This window comes from Zalophus californianus, chromosome 6, assembly GCF_009762305.2.
Source record: "Zalophus californianus isolate mZalCal1 chromosome 6, mZalCal1.pri.v2, whole genome shotgun sequence".
Classification (NCBI taxonomy): domain Eukaryota; kingdom Metazoa; phylum Chordata; class Mammalia; order Carnivora; family Otariidae; genus Zalophus; species Zalophus californianus.
In genome coordinates, this window is record NC_045600.1 from 122,320,896 (window position 1) to 122,338,114 (window position 17,219).

General features: G+C 34.9%; 1 long non-coding RNA gene across 1 annotated transcript in view; it reads right to left on the reverse strand.

The window, feature by feature from the left end:
- Positions 1–15,560: 15,560 nt before the first annotated feature.
- Positions 15,561–17,219, reverse strand: part of LOC118357038 — a 46,314-nt gene continuing 44,655 nt past the window's right edge. Inside the window, exon 11 of the long non-coding RNA XR_004820114.1 lies at positions 15,561–16,897. This is a non-coding gene — a long non-coding RNA (uncharacterized LOC118357038). The remainder of the gene's footprint in view (positions 16,898–17,219) is intronic.

Below are 17,219 nucleotides of genomic sequence, written 5' to 3' on the forward strand. Positions count from 1 at the left end.
AGCTAGTCTGCACAAGACTCCCTGAGTACCAACACTTGTCCTCCCCATGGTCCTATTTCCACTCAAACAAGATGAAATAAATTTATGAACCAGGAGAAACTCCCCAAACTGCAAACACATGTGTGCTTTGGTGGGAGAAGAACTGCTCCCCAAAAGAAGGTGGTTCATAGAACGGATGATAAAAAAAACTGCAGTTCTCCTTAACGAAGTTCAGGGTAAACAATATCTGATATTTTTAAACACTTTTTTTTAAAGATTTTATTTATTTATTTGGCAGAGAGACAGACAGCGAAAGAGGGAACACAAGCAGGAGGAGTGGGAGAGGGAGAAGCAGGCTTCCCACCGAGCAGAGAGCCGGATGCGGGGCCTGATCCCAGGACCCCGGGACCATGACCTGAGCTGAAGGCAGACTCTTAATGACTGAGCCACCCAGGCGCCCCAACAATATCTGATATTGAATTGAATATGTTCATAAACCAAGGAACAGTGATCCACTTAAACAATCCTAAAGTTCAGGCATCCCTGGAAGTGAACACTTTCACCATTACAGGCCAGGCTGAGACGAAGCAGCTGACAGAAATACTACCCAGTATCTTAAACCAACTTGGTGCAGACAGTCAGACTAGTTTAAGAAGACTGGGTGAAGTTCTGCCCAAAGAATCTATGGATGGACAAGCACCACTTGCCACCAGAGAGGATGATGATGAAGTTCCAGATCTCGTGGAGAATTTTAATGAAGCTTTCAAGAATGAGGCAAATTGAATTGAGTCAACTTCTGAAGAAGATAAAACTTGAAGTTACTGGGAACTGCTATTTTATATGTGTGCTTTTTAAAATTTTGTTGATGGATCTAGATCTCTAATATTTTAAGCCCAAACCCCTTGGACACAAAAACTCTTTTCAGTTTTTGCTTATACACAATTCATTCTTTGCAGTTAATTAAGCTGAAGAAGCCTGAGGATAAAGTTTGAAACAAGGTTAATAAAGATCTTTACCTAGTATATGTAATTTTTCATTGACACTGATTTGTACACAGAAAGCAAAGTTGTTTATAGAAAGCAATCACAGCATGTAATATAGCTGGTAAACTTTGATGAAACTTGATTAAAGATTTTAAATGGCAGTATAATGTAACAAAGGTGGTATAAAGTTCTCATGTTTTAAAACTTTTCTCCAACCAGATGTCTAACAGACACATGAAAAGATGTTCAACATCACTCATCATCAGGGAAATACAAATCAAAACCACAATGAGTTACCACCTCACACATGTCAGAATGGCTAAAATTAACAACACAGGAAACAACAGGTGTTGGTGAGGATGAGGAGAAAGGGGAGCCTTCCTGCTTTTGGTGGGAATGCAAAGTGGTGCAGCCACTCTGGAGAACAGTATGGAGATTCCTCAAAAAGTTAAAATAGAACTAGCCAGCAATGGCACTACTCGGTATTTATCCAAAGAATGAAAAAATAGATTCAAAGGGGTACATGCACCTCAATGTTTATAGCAGCATTATCAACAACAGCTAAACTATGGAGAGAGCACAAATGTCCACTGAAATTGTATAAAGATGTTACACACACACACACACACACACACACACACACACACACAAATGGAATATTACTAGGCCATAAAAAGAATGAAATCTTGCCATTTGCAATGATGTGGATGGAGCTAGAGAGTATTATGCTAAGAGAAATAAGCCAGTCAGAGGACAAATACCATATGGTCTCACTCATATGTGGAATTTAAGAAAGAAAACAGATGCACATATGGGAAGGGGGAAAGGGAGAGAGGGAAATAAACCATAAGAAACTCTTAATGATAGAGAACAAACTGAGTGTTTATGGAGAGAGGTGAGTGGCAGGATGGGATAGATGGGTGAAGGGTATTAAGTAGGGCACTTTCTGTGATGATCACTGGGTGTTGTATCTAAGTGATGAATCACTGAATTCTACTCCAGAAGCCAATATTGCACTGTATATTAACTAAGTAAAATTTAAATAAAAGAAGGAAAAGAAAAAAGTTTTTCTCCAGCAGTCCTCAAGGCTACTGTGGTTTATGGAATGGGTATAATTATAAAACGAGAATGGAAAAAAAGTATAATCCACCTAAAGATAAAATGTATTGACCCCATTAATAATAAATATAGTAGCATCAAATTTCATAAAGCAAAAATTGCACAAGGTCCATGAAATTTAAGGAAAACTACAAAGTTTAAGACACTTTACTCAATATTTGACCAGTCAAGGAAATTACAAACAAGAGTATAGTTAAAGTAATTATCACTATGGTTGGCTTTAGGTCCACCATTTTAGTATTTGTTTTCTATATATTTCTCTATATTTAGCCTGATTTAGTTTGGGTTAAACCAAGTATTTTTTATTTTTTAAAAATATTTTATTTATTTATTTGATAGAGAGACAGCGCAAGAAAGAGCTCAAGCAGGGGGAGTGGCAGAGGGAGAGGGAGAAGCAAGCTTCCTGCTGAGCAGGGAGCCTGATGCAGGGCTCGATCTCAGGACCCTGGGATCATGACCTGATCCAAAGGCAGATGCTTAACGACTGGGCCACCCAGGCGCCCTGTTTTATCCTTATATTTTAATCCTGTTATTGGCTTTTTACCTATAGTTCTCTGTACTTTTAGTATTTGTTCTATGGTTATAGTATGCATATTTAAGTGATCAGAATACACATAGACTTTATGTAGTACAGCTTTATGTAAAATATAAGAACCATGCACTACTATAGTTACATTCATCCTTGCTCTATTCTATGTACTATTGTTGTAATACGGATTATATTTACATGTGTTACAACACCAAAAACACAGGATTATAATTTTAGGGTTTTTTTTAAAGATTTTACTTATTTATTCATGAGAGAGGGAGAGAGAGGGAGAGAGAGAGAGAGAGAGAGAGAAGCAGAAGGAGAAGCAGGCTCCCAAGGAGCAGGGAGCCCGATGCGGGACTCGATCCCAGGACCCCGGGATCATGACCCGAGCCGAAGGCAGATGCCCAACCATCTGAGCCACCCAGGTGCCCCTATAATTTTAGGTTTTAATAATAATGGTAATATGGCCTTCAAATATTGAAAGAAAAGATAAAAACATCTTTTTTATTAACCAACATATATCCTAGATTATTTTTCTGTCCTTTTTTCCCAAGACACCAATTACATTTATGTCAATAAAAACATATCCTAAGATGACTCAGATGTGGTATTAACAGATAAGGACTTTAAAGAACTCATTAAAATATGTTCAAAATAGTTGAATATGCTAATAATGAATGAATAAATGGGAATATAAGCAGATAAATTGAAATTATAAAAATGAGCCAAACGAATATTCTAGAACTAAAAAAGACAAATACAAGTAAAAAAAAAAGTAAGATTGGAAAAAGGAGAAGAAATAGTCTGTGAACCAGAGGCCAGCTCAATAAGTATAACTGAATTGGAAAATCTCACCAATACATATTTTTTAAAAAAAATGAACACAGGGCACATACTGCATGGAGCACTGGGTGTTATACAGAAACAATGAATCAAGGATCACTACATCAAAAACTAATGATATATTGTATGATGACTAACATAACATAATAAAATTAAATTAAATGAAATAAATAAAAATAAAAAATGAACACAGGGGCGGTGGCTCGGTCAGTTAAGCTTCCAACTTTTGATTTCGGCTCAAGTCATGATCTCAGGGTTGTGTGATTTAGCCCTGCATCAGGCTCAGTGCTAGGTGTGAAGCCTGCTTAAGATTATCTCTCTGCCCCTCCCCACACTTTCTCTCTAAATAAATAAGGGGTGACTGGGTGGTTCAGTCGGTTAAGTGTCTGCTTTCAGCTCAGGTCATGATCTCAGTGTCCTGGGATCAAGCCCCACATCAGGCTCTATGCTCAGTGGTTAGTCTGCTCCTCCCTCTCCCTCTGTGATCTCTCTCTCTCTCTCTCAAATAAAAAAATAAAATCTCTAATAAATAAATAAATAACATGTAAGTAAATAAATAGAAAATGAACACAGAATCACTAATCTGTGTAAAAATAGAAAGTATTCCAACATAGGTATAGTTGTAGTCCATGATGAGAAACGGGGAGTGGTGAGGAAAAAAATACTAACTAGAAGAAATAAAGGGCACAAGTATCTCCAATTTCATGAAGGAAGTCAGTCTACACATCAAGAAGTTTGAACACCAAAGAGGATAAATACAAAGAAAACCACACTTAAATAAAAAAAGTAGAGAAAAACCTTAAAAGTAGAGAGAGGAAAACAGATAAAATAAATAAACATAAATAATGACTCAACGGATGGCTATATTCTCAAAAACAGTGGAAGCCAGAAAAGAATAAAATGCCATACTTATGATGTAATGTGTGGTGATTAACATAACATAATTTTAAAAAAATGCCATACTGAAGGTGCTAAAAGGAGAAAAATGTCAACCTATAATTGTATATTCAGTAAAAATGAAAGTATATTTTCAAAATATGAGGCAAGAAAATTTGTTGTTAATACACCTCCACTCAGAATACTAAAACAAGATTTTCAGGCTGAAGAACAAGTAGAAATGATTAACATATAAGTAAATACAAATATCTTCTCAATTTACTAAAAATACTGATTGCATGTGTCTGTTAGCCATTTGTATGTCTTCTTTTCAGAAGTGTCTGTTCATGTCTTCTGTCCATTTTTTGACTAGATTATTTGTTTTTTGGGTGTTGAGTTTGAGAAGTTCTTTATAGATCTTGGATATCAGCCCTTTGTGGTGTCATTTGCAAAAATCTTCTCCCATTCCATGGGTTGCCTCATTGTTTTGTTGACTGTTTCCTTTGCTGTGCAGAAGCTTTTTATCTTGATGAAGTCCCAAAAGTTCATTTTTACTTTTGTTTCCCTTGCCTTTGAAACTGAAAGAAGTTGTTGTGGCCAGTGTCGAAGAGGTTACTGCCTATGTTCTCCTCTAGAATTTTGATGGATTCCTGTCTCATGTTGAGATCTTTCATCCATTCTGAGTTTATCTTTGTGTATGGTGTAAGAGAATGGTCGAGTTTCATTCTTTTGTATGTAGCTGTCCAATTTTCCCAGCACCATTTATCGAAGGGACTGGTTTTTTTCCATTGCATATTTTTTCCTCCTTTTTATTTTTTTAAATATTTTATTTATTTATTTATTTGATAGACAGCGAGAGAGAAAGCTTAAGCAGGGGGAGTGGCAGAGGGAGAGGTAGAAGCAAGCTTCCTGCTGAGCAGGAAGTTAAGGGTCCATATCTGGGCTCCCTATTCTGTTCCATTGGTCAATATGTCTGTTTTTGTGCCAGTACCATGCTGTCTTGGTGATCACTGCTTTGTAATATAGCTTGAAATCAGGCCACATGATGCCCCCAGCTTTGTTTTTCTTTTTCAACATTTCCTTGGTGATTCAGGGTCTTTCTGATTCCATACAAATTTTCGGATTGTTTGTTCCAGGACTTTGATAAATGTCATTGGAGTGTTGATTGGGATGATGTTGAAGGTATAGATTGCTCTGGGAAGCAGAGACATTTTAACAATGTTTATTCTTCTGATCCATGAGCATGGAATGTTTTTCCATCTTTTTGTGTCTTCAAATTTTTTCATGAGTGTTCTGTAGTTCCTAGAGTATAGATCCTTTACCTCTTTGGTTAGGTTTATTCCGAGGTATCTTATGGTTTTTGTTGCTATTGTGAATGTAATTGATTCCTTAAGTTCTTTTTCTACAGTTACATTGTTAGCATATAGAAAAGCAACTGATTTCTGTGCATTGATTTTGTATCCTGCCACATTGCTGAATTGCTGTATGAGTTCTAGTAATTTGGGGGTGGAGTCTTTTGGATTTTCCACATTAAGTATCAAGTCATCTGTGAAGAGAGAGAGTTGGACTTCTTCTTTGCCAATTTGAATACCTTTTATTTCTTTTTGTTGTCTGATTGCTGTTGCCAGGACTTCTAGTACTATGCTGAAAAATAGTGATGAGAGTGGGCATCCTTGATGTGTTCCTGATCTTATGGGAACGTGTCTCATCTTTTCCCCATTGAGAATGATATTCGGAGTGGTTTTCCATAGATGAATTTTATGAATTTGAGGAATGTTCCCTCAATCCTTATACTCTGAAGAGTTTTAATCAGGAAAGGATGCTTTTTCTGCATCAATTGAGAGGAAAATATGGTTCTTCTCTCTCCCCTTATTAATGTGTGTTATCACACTGATTTGTGAATATTGAACCGCACTTGCATCCCGGGGATAAATCCCACTTGGCCATGGTGGATGATCCTTTTAATGTATTGTTGGATCCTATTAGCTAGGATTTTGTTGAGAATTTTGGAATCTATATTCATCAGGGATATTGGTCTGAAATTCTCCTTTTTGATGGGGTCTTTACCTGGTTTGGGGATTAAGGTGATGCTGGCCTTATAGAATGAGTCTGGAAGCTTTCCTTCTGTATCTATTTTTTGAAGTAGCTTCAGGAGAATAGGTATTATTTCTTCTTTGAATGTCTGATAGAATTCCCCAGGGAATCTATCAGACCCTGAACTCTTGTTTTTTGGGGAGGTTTTTGATCACTGCTTCAATCTCATTACTGGGTATTGGTCTATTCAGGTTGTTAATTTCTTCCTGTTTCAGTCTTGGTAGTTTATAGGTTTCCAGGAAGGCATCCATTTCTTCTAGGTTGCTTAATTTATTGGCATATAGTTGTTGATAATAATTTCTAATAATTGTTTCTATTTCCTTGGTGTTAGTTGTGACCTCTCCCCTTTCACTCATAATTTATTAATTTGGGTCCCTTCTCTTTTCTTTTGGATAAGTCTGGCCAGTGGTTTATCGATCTTATTATTTTTTTCAAAGAACCAGCTTCTAGTTTCGTTGATCTGATCTACTGTGTTTCTGGTTTCTAATTCATTGACCTCTGCTCTATTACACATTGTTTGTTGCTTTTCTTCTAGTTCTTCAAGGTGTAAAGTTAGCTGGTGAATTTGGGATTTTTCTATTTTTTTGAGCAAGGCTTGGATGGCTATGTATTTCCCCCTTAGGACCGCCTTTCAGTATTCCATAGGTTTTGGACTGATGTGTTTTCATTCTCATTGGTTTCCATGAATTGTTGGCTAACAAACACATGAAAAAATGTTCATCATCATTAGCCATCAGGGAAATTCAAATCAAAACCACATTGAAATACCACTTTATACTGGTTAGAATGGTAAAAATTGACAAGGCAAGAAACAACAAATGTTGGCGAGATTGTGGAGAAAGGGGAACCCTCTTACACTGTTGGTGGGAATGCAAGTTGGTACAGCCACTTTGGAAAACAGTGTGGAGGTTCCTCAAAAAATTAAAAATAGAGCTACCCTATGACTCAGGAATTGCACTCCTGGGTATTTACCCCAAAGTCACAGATGTAGTGAAAGGAAGGGCCATGTTCACCCCAATGTTCATAGCAGTAATGTCCACAATAGCCAAACTGTGGAAAGAGCCAAGATCCCCTTCAACCATGAATGGATAAAGAAGATGTGGTCCATATATACAATGGAATATTACTCAGCCATCAGAAAAGATGAATACCCAACTTTTACAACAACATGGATGGGACTGGAGGAGATTATGCCAAGTGAAACAAGTCAAGCAGACACAGGCAATTATCATATGGTTTCACTTATTTGTGGAACATAGGAATAGGATGGAGGACATTAGAAGAAGGGGAAAATGAAGGGGGGGAATCAGAGGGGGAGATGAACCATGAGAGACTATGGACTCTGAGAAACAAACTGAGGGTTTCAGAGGGGTTGCGGGTGGGGGGATGGGTTAGCTGGGTGATGGTTATTAAGGAGGGCACATATTGCATGGAGCATTGGGTGTTATATGAAAACAATGAATCATGGAACACTACATCAAAAACTAATGATGTAGGGCGCCTGGGTGGCTCAGATGGTTAAGCGTCTGCCTTCAGCTGAGGTCATGATCCCAGGGTCCTGGGATCGAGTCCTGCATCGGGCTCCCTGTTCCTTGGGAGCCTGCTTCTCCCTCTGCCTCTTTCTCTCTCTCTCTCTGTCTCTCATGAATAAATAAATAAAATCTTTAAAAGAAAAACTAATGATGTATTGTATGGTGACAAACATAACATAATAAAATAAAATAAAATTTAAAAAAATACTGATTGCAGAAAGGATAATTTTAACATAGATTTTATATCATATATAGATATAAAATATGATGAACACAGATGAAAGAGTACAAAGTTTAACTATTTTGCTAAAAGTTTTTACACTTTAAGTGAAGTGTACAATATTAACTCTAAGACTATCATAAATTAAAACTACATATTATAATCCATATGGGAACCCCTAAACAAAATACTTAAAAGTAGAACTAAAATGTAAATAAACAACTTGATATGTAAAACTAAAATACATTCAATTAATTCAATTATTTCTCATTTATTTAATTCTTTGCCAAAAGAAGGAAGCAAAGCAGAGAGAGAGAAGTAAACTAAAAGGGACAAATAGGGGAAAAAAGCAGCCAAATAGTAGACAGAAATCCAAATATGTCAGTAAGTATATTTATGTAAATGGACCAAAAGATTTCAAAAGATTTAAAAGACATATCAGAGAAATGGTAATGATAAGAAATCTGGTATTACTCTACTAATATCAGCTCCCTACCCAAAAAGACCTTGAACAGATGAACAAAGGTTTTGACATAAACTATCTTATAGCAAGATTTACTATGAAGATTCAATGAAAAAGAATGACATAGAGGTTAAAACAGAGAGTTCAAAAGAGATCCATCCATATAGATTCAATTTATTTTCAAGCAAGACATCAGATAATTGAGCAGAAAAAGAAAATTCTTTTCAAAATGCTCAACATCACTTGGTAAAGGGGAAATACAAATCAAAACCACAATGAGATACCACTTCACACCATTCAGAATGGCTAAAATTAACAAGTCAGGAAATAACAAACGTGGCACAGATGCAGAGAAAGGGGAACCCTCTTACACTGTTGGTGGGAATGCAAGCTGGTACAGCCACTCTGGAAAACAGTATGGAAGTGCCTAAAAAGCTGAAAATAGAGCTAACCTATGACCCAGCAATCACACTACTATTATTTACCCAAAGGATACAAACATAGTGATTCAAAGGGACACCTGCACCCCAATGTTTATAGCAGCAATGTCCACAATAACCAAACTATGGAAGAGCCCAGATGTCCATTCACAGATGAATGGATAAAGAAGATGTAATATATATATATAACAGAATATTACTCAGCCATCAGAAAAAGAAATCTTAACATTTGCAAGAATGTGGATGGAACTGGAGAGTATTATGCTAAGCAAAATAAGTCAATCAGAGAAAGACAACTATCATATGATTTCACTCATATGGAATTTAACAAACAAAACAGAGGCCATAGGGGAATGGAGGGAAAAATAAAATAAGATGAAATCAGAGGGAGACAAACCGTAAGAGGCTCTTGACTATAGGAAACAAACTGAAGGTTGCTGGAGGAGAGGTGGATGGGGGGATGGGGTAACTGGGTGATGGGCATTAAGGAGGGCACATGATGTGATGAGCACTGGGTGTTAGATGTAACTGATGAATCATTGAACTCTACCTCTGAAAGTGATAATACACTATGTGTTACTTAATTGAATTAAATTAAATTAAAAATTATTTTCAGTAAATAGTTCTGGAACAACTGAAAGAACACATTAAAAATGAACTTGACTCCAGGAAACAAACAGGGTTGTGGAAAGGGAGGTGGGTGGGGGGATGAGGTAACTGGGTGATGGGCATTAAAGAGGGCACGTGAAAAAATAAATAAAAATAAAAACCAGAAATAAAGAGGAAAAAGTGAACTTTGACCCCAATATCATACCACACATGAAAATTATTTGAGATAGATGCTACACTTATGTGGTGAAGCTATTAATATAAAACTTTTAGAAGAAAACTTAGAATATTTGCAAACTTGGGGTAAGCAAAGATTTAATAGTGAGTTCATAATAAGCACTAAAAATGAAAGAATCAGACTGATACACTGGATCTTCATCAAAATTAGTAATGTCTGCTTATCTATGGCTGTGTGTGTGTGTTTGTGTGTATATATGTGTTAATATATACACACATCTTTATATATTCATCTATTAATGGACATTTGTGTTGCTTCCATATCTTAGCTATTATAAATAATGTTTCAATAAGAATAGGGAATGAAATCTTGCCACTTGTGACAACATGGATGGATCTGGGGGTATAATACTAAGTGAAATAAGTCAGAGAAAGACAAATACCATACAATTTCCTTCATATGTGGAATTTAAGAAACAAAACAAATGAACAAAAAAATGACAAACAAACAAAAACAGACTTTTACATACAGACAACAAACTGTGGTTGCCAGAGGGCAGGTGGATGGGCAATGGGTGAAATACATAAAGAGATTAAGAGTATGCTTATCTTGATGAGCACTGAAAAATGCATAGGATTGTTGAAACATTACACTGTGCCTCTGAAACTAATATAACAATGTATGTTAATTATACTTAAGTTTAAAAAAATAAAAAGCATAATTATTATTTTTAAAAAAAGTCAGCATCAAAAACAATTTGAAGGGTGCCTGGGTGGCTCAGTTGGTTAAGCGACTGCCTTCGGCTTAGGTCATGATCCTGGAGTCCTGGGATCGAGTCCCACATCGGGCTCCCTGCTCGGCGGGGAGTCTGCTTCTCCCTCTGACCCTCTTCCCTCTCGTGCTCTCTCTCTCTCTCTCATTCTCTCTCTCTCAAATAAATAAAATCTTAAAAAAAATTTGAAAATGAAAAGATAGGTTATAACAATATAGGCCTACCTCAAGAAACAAGTTGTATCTAAGTGATGAATCACTGAATTCTACCCTAGAAACCAATATTGCACTATATGTTAACTAACAAAATTAAAAATAAAAAAAAGAAACAAGTAAAATCTCAAGTAAACAACCTAACTTTATACCTAAAGTGTCTAGAAAAAGAACTAATAAAACTCAAAGCTGGTATAAGGAAGGAAATAATAAAAATTAGAGCAGAAATAAATGAAATAGAGACTTAAAAAACCATAGAACAGATCAATGAAATCAGGAACTGCTTTTTGAAAAGATAAACACAATTGCTCAACCTTTAGCTCATTAAGAAAAAGAGGAAGAACTCAAAACAAAAAATGAAGAAACAACAACCAACACCACAAGGAAAAAAATGAAAAGGTAGGACATATATATACACTCTCACACACACACAAAGGAATATTACCCAGCCATCAAAAATAATGAAATCTTTCCATTTGCAACCACTTGAATAGACCTAGAGGATATTATACTAAGGAAAATAAGTCTGTCAGAGAAAGACAAATACCATATGACTTCACTCGTATGTGGAATTTAAGAAACAAAATAAAACAAACAAAAACATAGGGGGGAAAAGAGAGGAAAAGCAAGAAACAGACTCTTAACTATAGAGTACAAACATATGGTTAGCAGAGGGGAGGTGGGGGGGGATGAGTTAATAGGTGATGGGGAATTAAGAAATGCACTTGCTGTGATGAGCACTGGGTATTGTATATAAGTGTTGAATCACTAAATTCTACACTTGAATTGAATATTTCACTGAATTTTAACTAACTGTAATTTAAATAAAAAGTTGGAAGAAAAAATAAATTTCAGAAAAAAGAAACAGAAATTTTACCAAATAAGATTTATAATTAACAGCTAACCTCATGAAAAATTGTTTCTCTTTTCAAGTAATCACGAAAACTGAAGTCACAATAAGATACTACCTCACACCCACTGAAATAGATAAAATTTAAGAGAATTACAATGTCCAAGTTTAGTGATATATGAAAATATCATACAGCACTGGCTGAGAGTGTAAAAATCTTCCAAATATTTTATACAGAATAGCATGAATGAATTCTAATATCATTATGATGAGTGGAAGGAGCTAGGCACATACTGTGTGATTCCATTTATATTAATTTCAATAAGAGACAAAATTCATCTACTATAGAAATTAGAACACTATTTCCTATTAGAATTAGATGTGGCTGGAAGGAGGTAGTAGGGAAGGTTCTCAAGTAAGAAAAAGATTCTACTTCCTAAATATGGTAGTAGTTACATGGGTATACACAGGAAAACTCAATGAATTTTATAGTTAAGATCTATGCATATCTATAACTATGGAAATGTTAGCTGTGTAAGAATATAAATATTAAAAAAGGTTTTCAATACTGATATGAATTGATCTGCTAGAAATAGTAAAAATTTTATTTATTTATTTATTTATTTATTTATTTATTTATTTATTTATTTATTTTATTATGTTATGTTAGTCACCATACAATACATCATTAGTTTTTGATGTAGTGTTCCATGGATTCATTGTTTTCATAAACATCCAGTGTTCCATGCAGTGCATACCCTCCTTAATACCCATCACCACGCTAACCCATCCCCTGACCCCCATCCCCTCTAGAACCCTGTTTGTTTCCTGGAGTTCATAGTCTCTTATGGTTCATCTCTCCCTCTGACATCCCCCCCTTCATTTTTCCCTTCCTTCTCCTAATGTCCTCCATGCTATTCCTTATGTTCCACAAATAAGTGAAACCATATGATAACTGACTTTCTCTGCTTGACTTATTTCACTTAGCATAATCTCCTCCAGTCCCATCCATGTTGATGTAAAAGTTGAATATTCATCCTTTCTGATGGCTGAATAATATTTCATTGTATATGTGGACCACATCTTCTTTATCCTATTTTTAAAAAATATTTTATTTGTTTATTTTTGTGCAAGAGAGCACACAAGCAGGGGGAGTGGCAGAGGCAGAGGAAAAAGCAGGCTCCCTGCTAGGCAAGGAGCCCGATGCAGGACTTAAACCCAGGACCCTGGGATCATGACCTGAGCCAAAGGCAGTTGTTTGACCGACTGAGCCACCAGGTGTCCCTAGAAAGAGTAAAATACTTATAGAGTATGAAAATATAGAAAACTAAGTCACAGAACATTACAAAAGTGTGTGTGTGTGTGTGTGTGTGTGTGTGTGTGTGTGTGTGTGTGTGTGTGTAGAAACAATAAACTGTAACACTAGTTTTCTCCAAAAAGGGAACATTAGGTAGTTTTAAAGGACAGAATTGAGCTGAATTACCCTTCACTGAATATCCTCTTGTAAATTTTGAATTTTGTAACAAATATATAATTTTTAAAATGATTCTGGGAAAAAAGAAATTTCCTAATTTCTCTAAGTTATTTGAAAATAACTTATAATTAACATGAAGTAAATTTGGCAAACTGTTGATAATGGTGGAAACTGGTTTCCTGGTGTCTACAGGTTTACTGTTCTTTTCTCTTTATATTCTGCATATTTAACTGTGTTCATATGAGTTTTATAAAAGTTACAATAGGGCAAATCTTTCACTACCAAAAACAAGTGAAAATAAGTGGATTATACATGTTTAGAATTTATTTAAAAAACACAAAAGACTACAAAAAATATATAAATAAATTAGAACATCAAAAAAACCAGACTGATAAGTTATACCAAAAAGCTGATTGAGGGAGAGGAAAAGGAAGAGCTAATGCTAAAGATCCATGAGTCAGACTTCATTAAAAAAAAGAAAAAAAAAAGCAAGGCAAAAACAACTCAAACTGGAATGAAAAGGAATATCAATTGGAGTGAGAAATTAATAGAGTGATGAAAGAACACTTTGCACAACTTCATGTTACTGTGTTGGAAAATCTGCTTGGATTGTGATTTTCTAGAAGAAAACAAGTTAAATATAAGATGCAAAACAAAAAATAAGGAATCACTGTAGAAAAAAGTGAGAAAATTTTCTAGATAGCCTCAGTTCTACTTCAAACCACAAAAAACAAAGGAGAGTTCAGATGATTTAATTGATATGTTCACTTAACCTTTCATATTAATGCTAAAGCTTTTCAACCCATTCTATAGAATAGAGTAAAAAAGAAAATCCTCAAAATTAATTTAATGTAACCAGAGCATCTAAAATCAAAATATGACAAATATAGAAAAGAAAATTACAGATCAACTTCATTTAATAGTACACTTGCCAAAAGTCCAAATCAAATTAAGATACTCATAATTTAGTAGTAAATTTACAGCAAAACATTTTTTATACCAAATTGGGTTTGTTCATTCAAGGAATAAAAGAAAATTTCAATAATAGAATTATTTCACAATAATAAAAGTTTGAAGAATTATACAACTGTTTATGCAAAAAGCATTTATTACATCTACCACCTGGTTCTGATTAAAATTTCTTACAAATATATATAAAGTTGGAGACTTCCTTAATATGATACACAAAAACATCTCAAATTTAAAATTCACCTATTTCATTGATGATTGAGACCACCTAAAACAAAATAACTTACCTATTGGGACTAGGACCTGATACCATCCCTAGCAGAGTCCTGTACACCAGATAGAACTGCAAACAAATAAATACATTCACAATTTCTCATCTAAGCTAATAGCTCTTCTATCATTGAAAAACATGTTACTCACAAAGGCAAACAGCTAATTTATCAGACAAAAATTTGATTATCTAGACTCACATCAAGGACCTCATGTTACTCTTTTGCCAACCTTATACTACTGCCTGACAAATTTTGTCCATTCTTAACCAGTTCTATTTTTTAAAAAGCCCATCTTAAATCACATCAGCCCAGACCCCAAAGCCTACTTAGAGAACACTATTAAACATTGTCAAAATGGTGTTTTCCCTTGCTGCAGTAAGTTTAACACACTCAGCTTTTCTTGATTATAGTTTTTTTCTTGGAGTCTTTTTGTGTACTAGACCAGCAACAATGTACTGGTCAAAACCAAGAAACATTCCATTAAAAACTGATTAAATCAATATGGGTAATAGTTCCACATTTAAGTTCTCTGAAAGTATCAGTCAGTGAACACTATTAATATAATTAAATCAAGATCATTTGGAAGGAAAGAATCAAAATGATTGGTATTTGCAAAGGTTTTGGTATGTACTTACACAAAATCTGAAAAGTCAGAAGAAAGAGTAAGGTGAACACCTACTCCCCCAAAACAAAACTTTCAGATGTAGAAAAAATATCAAGGGAGAAAATAAACTGAAAGAAAATCCTCTATCACAAAGTGAAAATATTAACAGTAATTAAAATTGTTTAATAAAAAGAAAGACATACCTTGTTCTTGGATAGGAAGACTTATAGTATTAAAAACCAAATTCTCCCCTAAATTAATTTATTAAAGTTGATGAAATTGCAGTCTAAACTGTAATTTCTTCCAACAAGAAGACACATGAGACAGGAGGCAGAAGAGACACACAGGTCCACAGAACAAAAATGGTGCCAGTCACAGATGAGAATACAGCACATGTGCAAGATGGCATTACAGATAAATGGGCAATTATTGGCAAATAATCGCAAGTAATGGCAAATAACTTGGCAACTTTAAGATTTCAAATAAAAAAAATTTCTCATGATTTAAATTTGAATAAAAGAAAGACAAAAGAATAAAAGTTAACATAGGTGACAGTTTTATGGAATCAGTATAAATATTTTTTTCCAAAATGACATGAAACTCAGAAGCCATAAAAGCAAACATGGTTATACTTGAACATATAACAATCATACACATTCTTATAACAAAAATGAAGTTTAAAAGTGCATAAAAAATATCTGTAAAGCTTGACAATCCAAACCTTTTTTCCCCAATAATAAATGAGCTCTTCAAAATCAGAAGACTAAGCCCCCATCCCCCAAATTGGACAGAAAGAGGAAATTAAAGAATACAGATGGCTAATAAACATATGAAAAAAATGATCAAACTCAAAAGCAAAATAAATACAATTTAAGACAATAGTTTGGGCTATCACATTTGCAAAAAATGTAAATATTTATAAAATCCATTATCTGTGAAGTTGTGGGAAAGCTGGCAATCTCATTCATTGCCATTTGAAGATAAAATTGTTACCACATTTTAAGGAAATCTTGTAATAATTTGAAATGTGCATATCCTTAATCCCAGTATTTCAACTGCTAAGTAATTTATTATGATATAATAGACAAATGCAAAATTGTTGATAGGGAGGTTCATTGCACAGAAATTTTGTGCTAACAAATATCTATGGATAAGAAATGCTTATAACATTTAATTATATTTCATCTACAAAACAGTCGTGCAGTCATTCAACAAATGACACAGATGTATATTACTGAAATAGAAAAGGGTATTAAAAACTGTAAAATGAAAGGCAACTTGCAGAAGAATGTGTACAATATGGCCCCACTTCCAGAACCCCCCAAAATAGTTTGTGTGTATGTGTGTCTGTGTGTGTGCATCTATCCACTTAAAGAACGCACACAACTCTCTTAAGAGAAGAAAACACTAGGAGAGAGAATTGGGAGAAAGGAGGGCACTTAATTTATATATTAGATATTTAAATATGCTTTGAATTTTTGAAAAAAATTGTGCAGTTTCTTTTTAATATATCCTATTTAAAATTTTTACCATATGGCAAATGGAAATTATAAATGTATATTTATGGGAGCACTGAGCAATTCCACCATTTTGAGTTTCTTGTGCAATAATATTTCCTCTACTGAGGCTCCTGGGATTGAGTCAAGTGGCAGCAAGGGAAACAGTCACCATGCCCAAATTAAAGTCTCATCGATGATATCCCAACATGAGCATTTCTCAGTTAAGCATTTCTTATCTGCAGGAGGTGTCCACTGCAACACAGGAAAGAGAGGAATCGCCAAGCATAAAGAAGAGTTGTATCATTGTTTTGGTGAAGCTGGTGGTAGAAGTATTGGCACCCTCAGTAACAAATCCACCTCACATTTGTGGTCACCACCTGCAAGGATACAGACGGGAAAATTGGCAAAGGTGAGGGACACATTGTCTAAGGAGCCCAGTGGGGGCTATGAAATTCTTATATACTCTACCTCTACATGTGCCATGTATGAATCTACACAGAGGACACAAAGAAAGCCACATTTTCAGCTGCTGCATTCACCCTGTGGCCAGAAAAATGACTTCAAATCTTCCTAAATCAACATCAGTGCTACTTTTTCTTCTTTGCTGAGCTAAAAACTGATAGACACCTCCAACTATCTCAGAATTTTATCTGTCTCTTTCCCTCTGTATGGCTCCTTTAAGTTCTAGGTCACTCATTC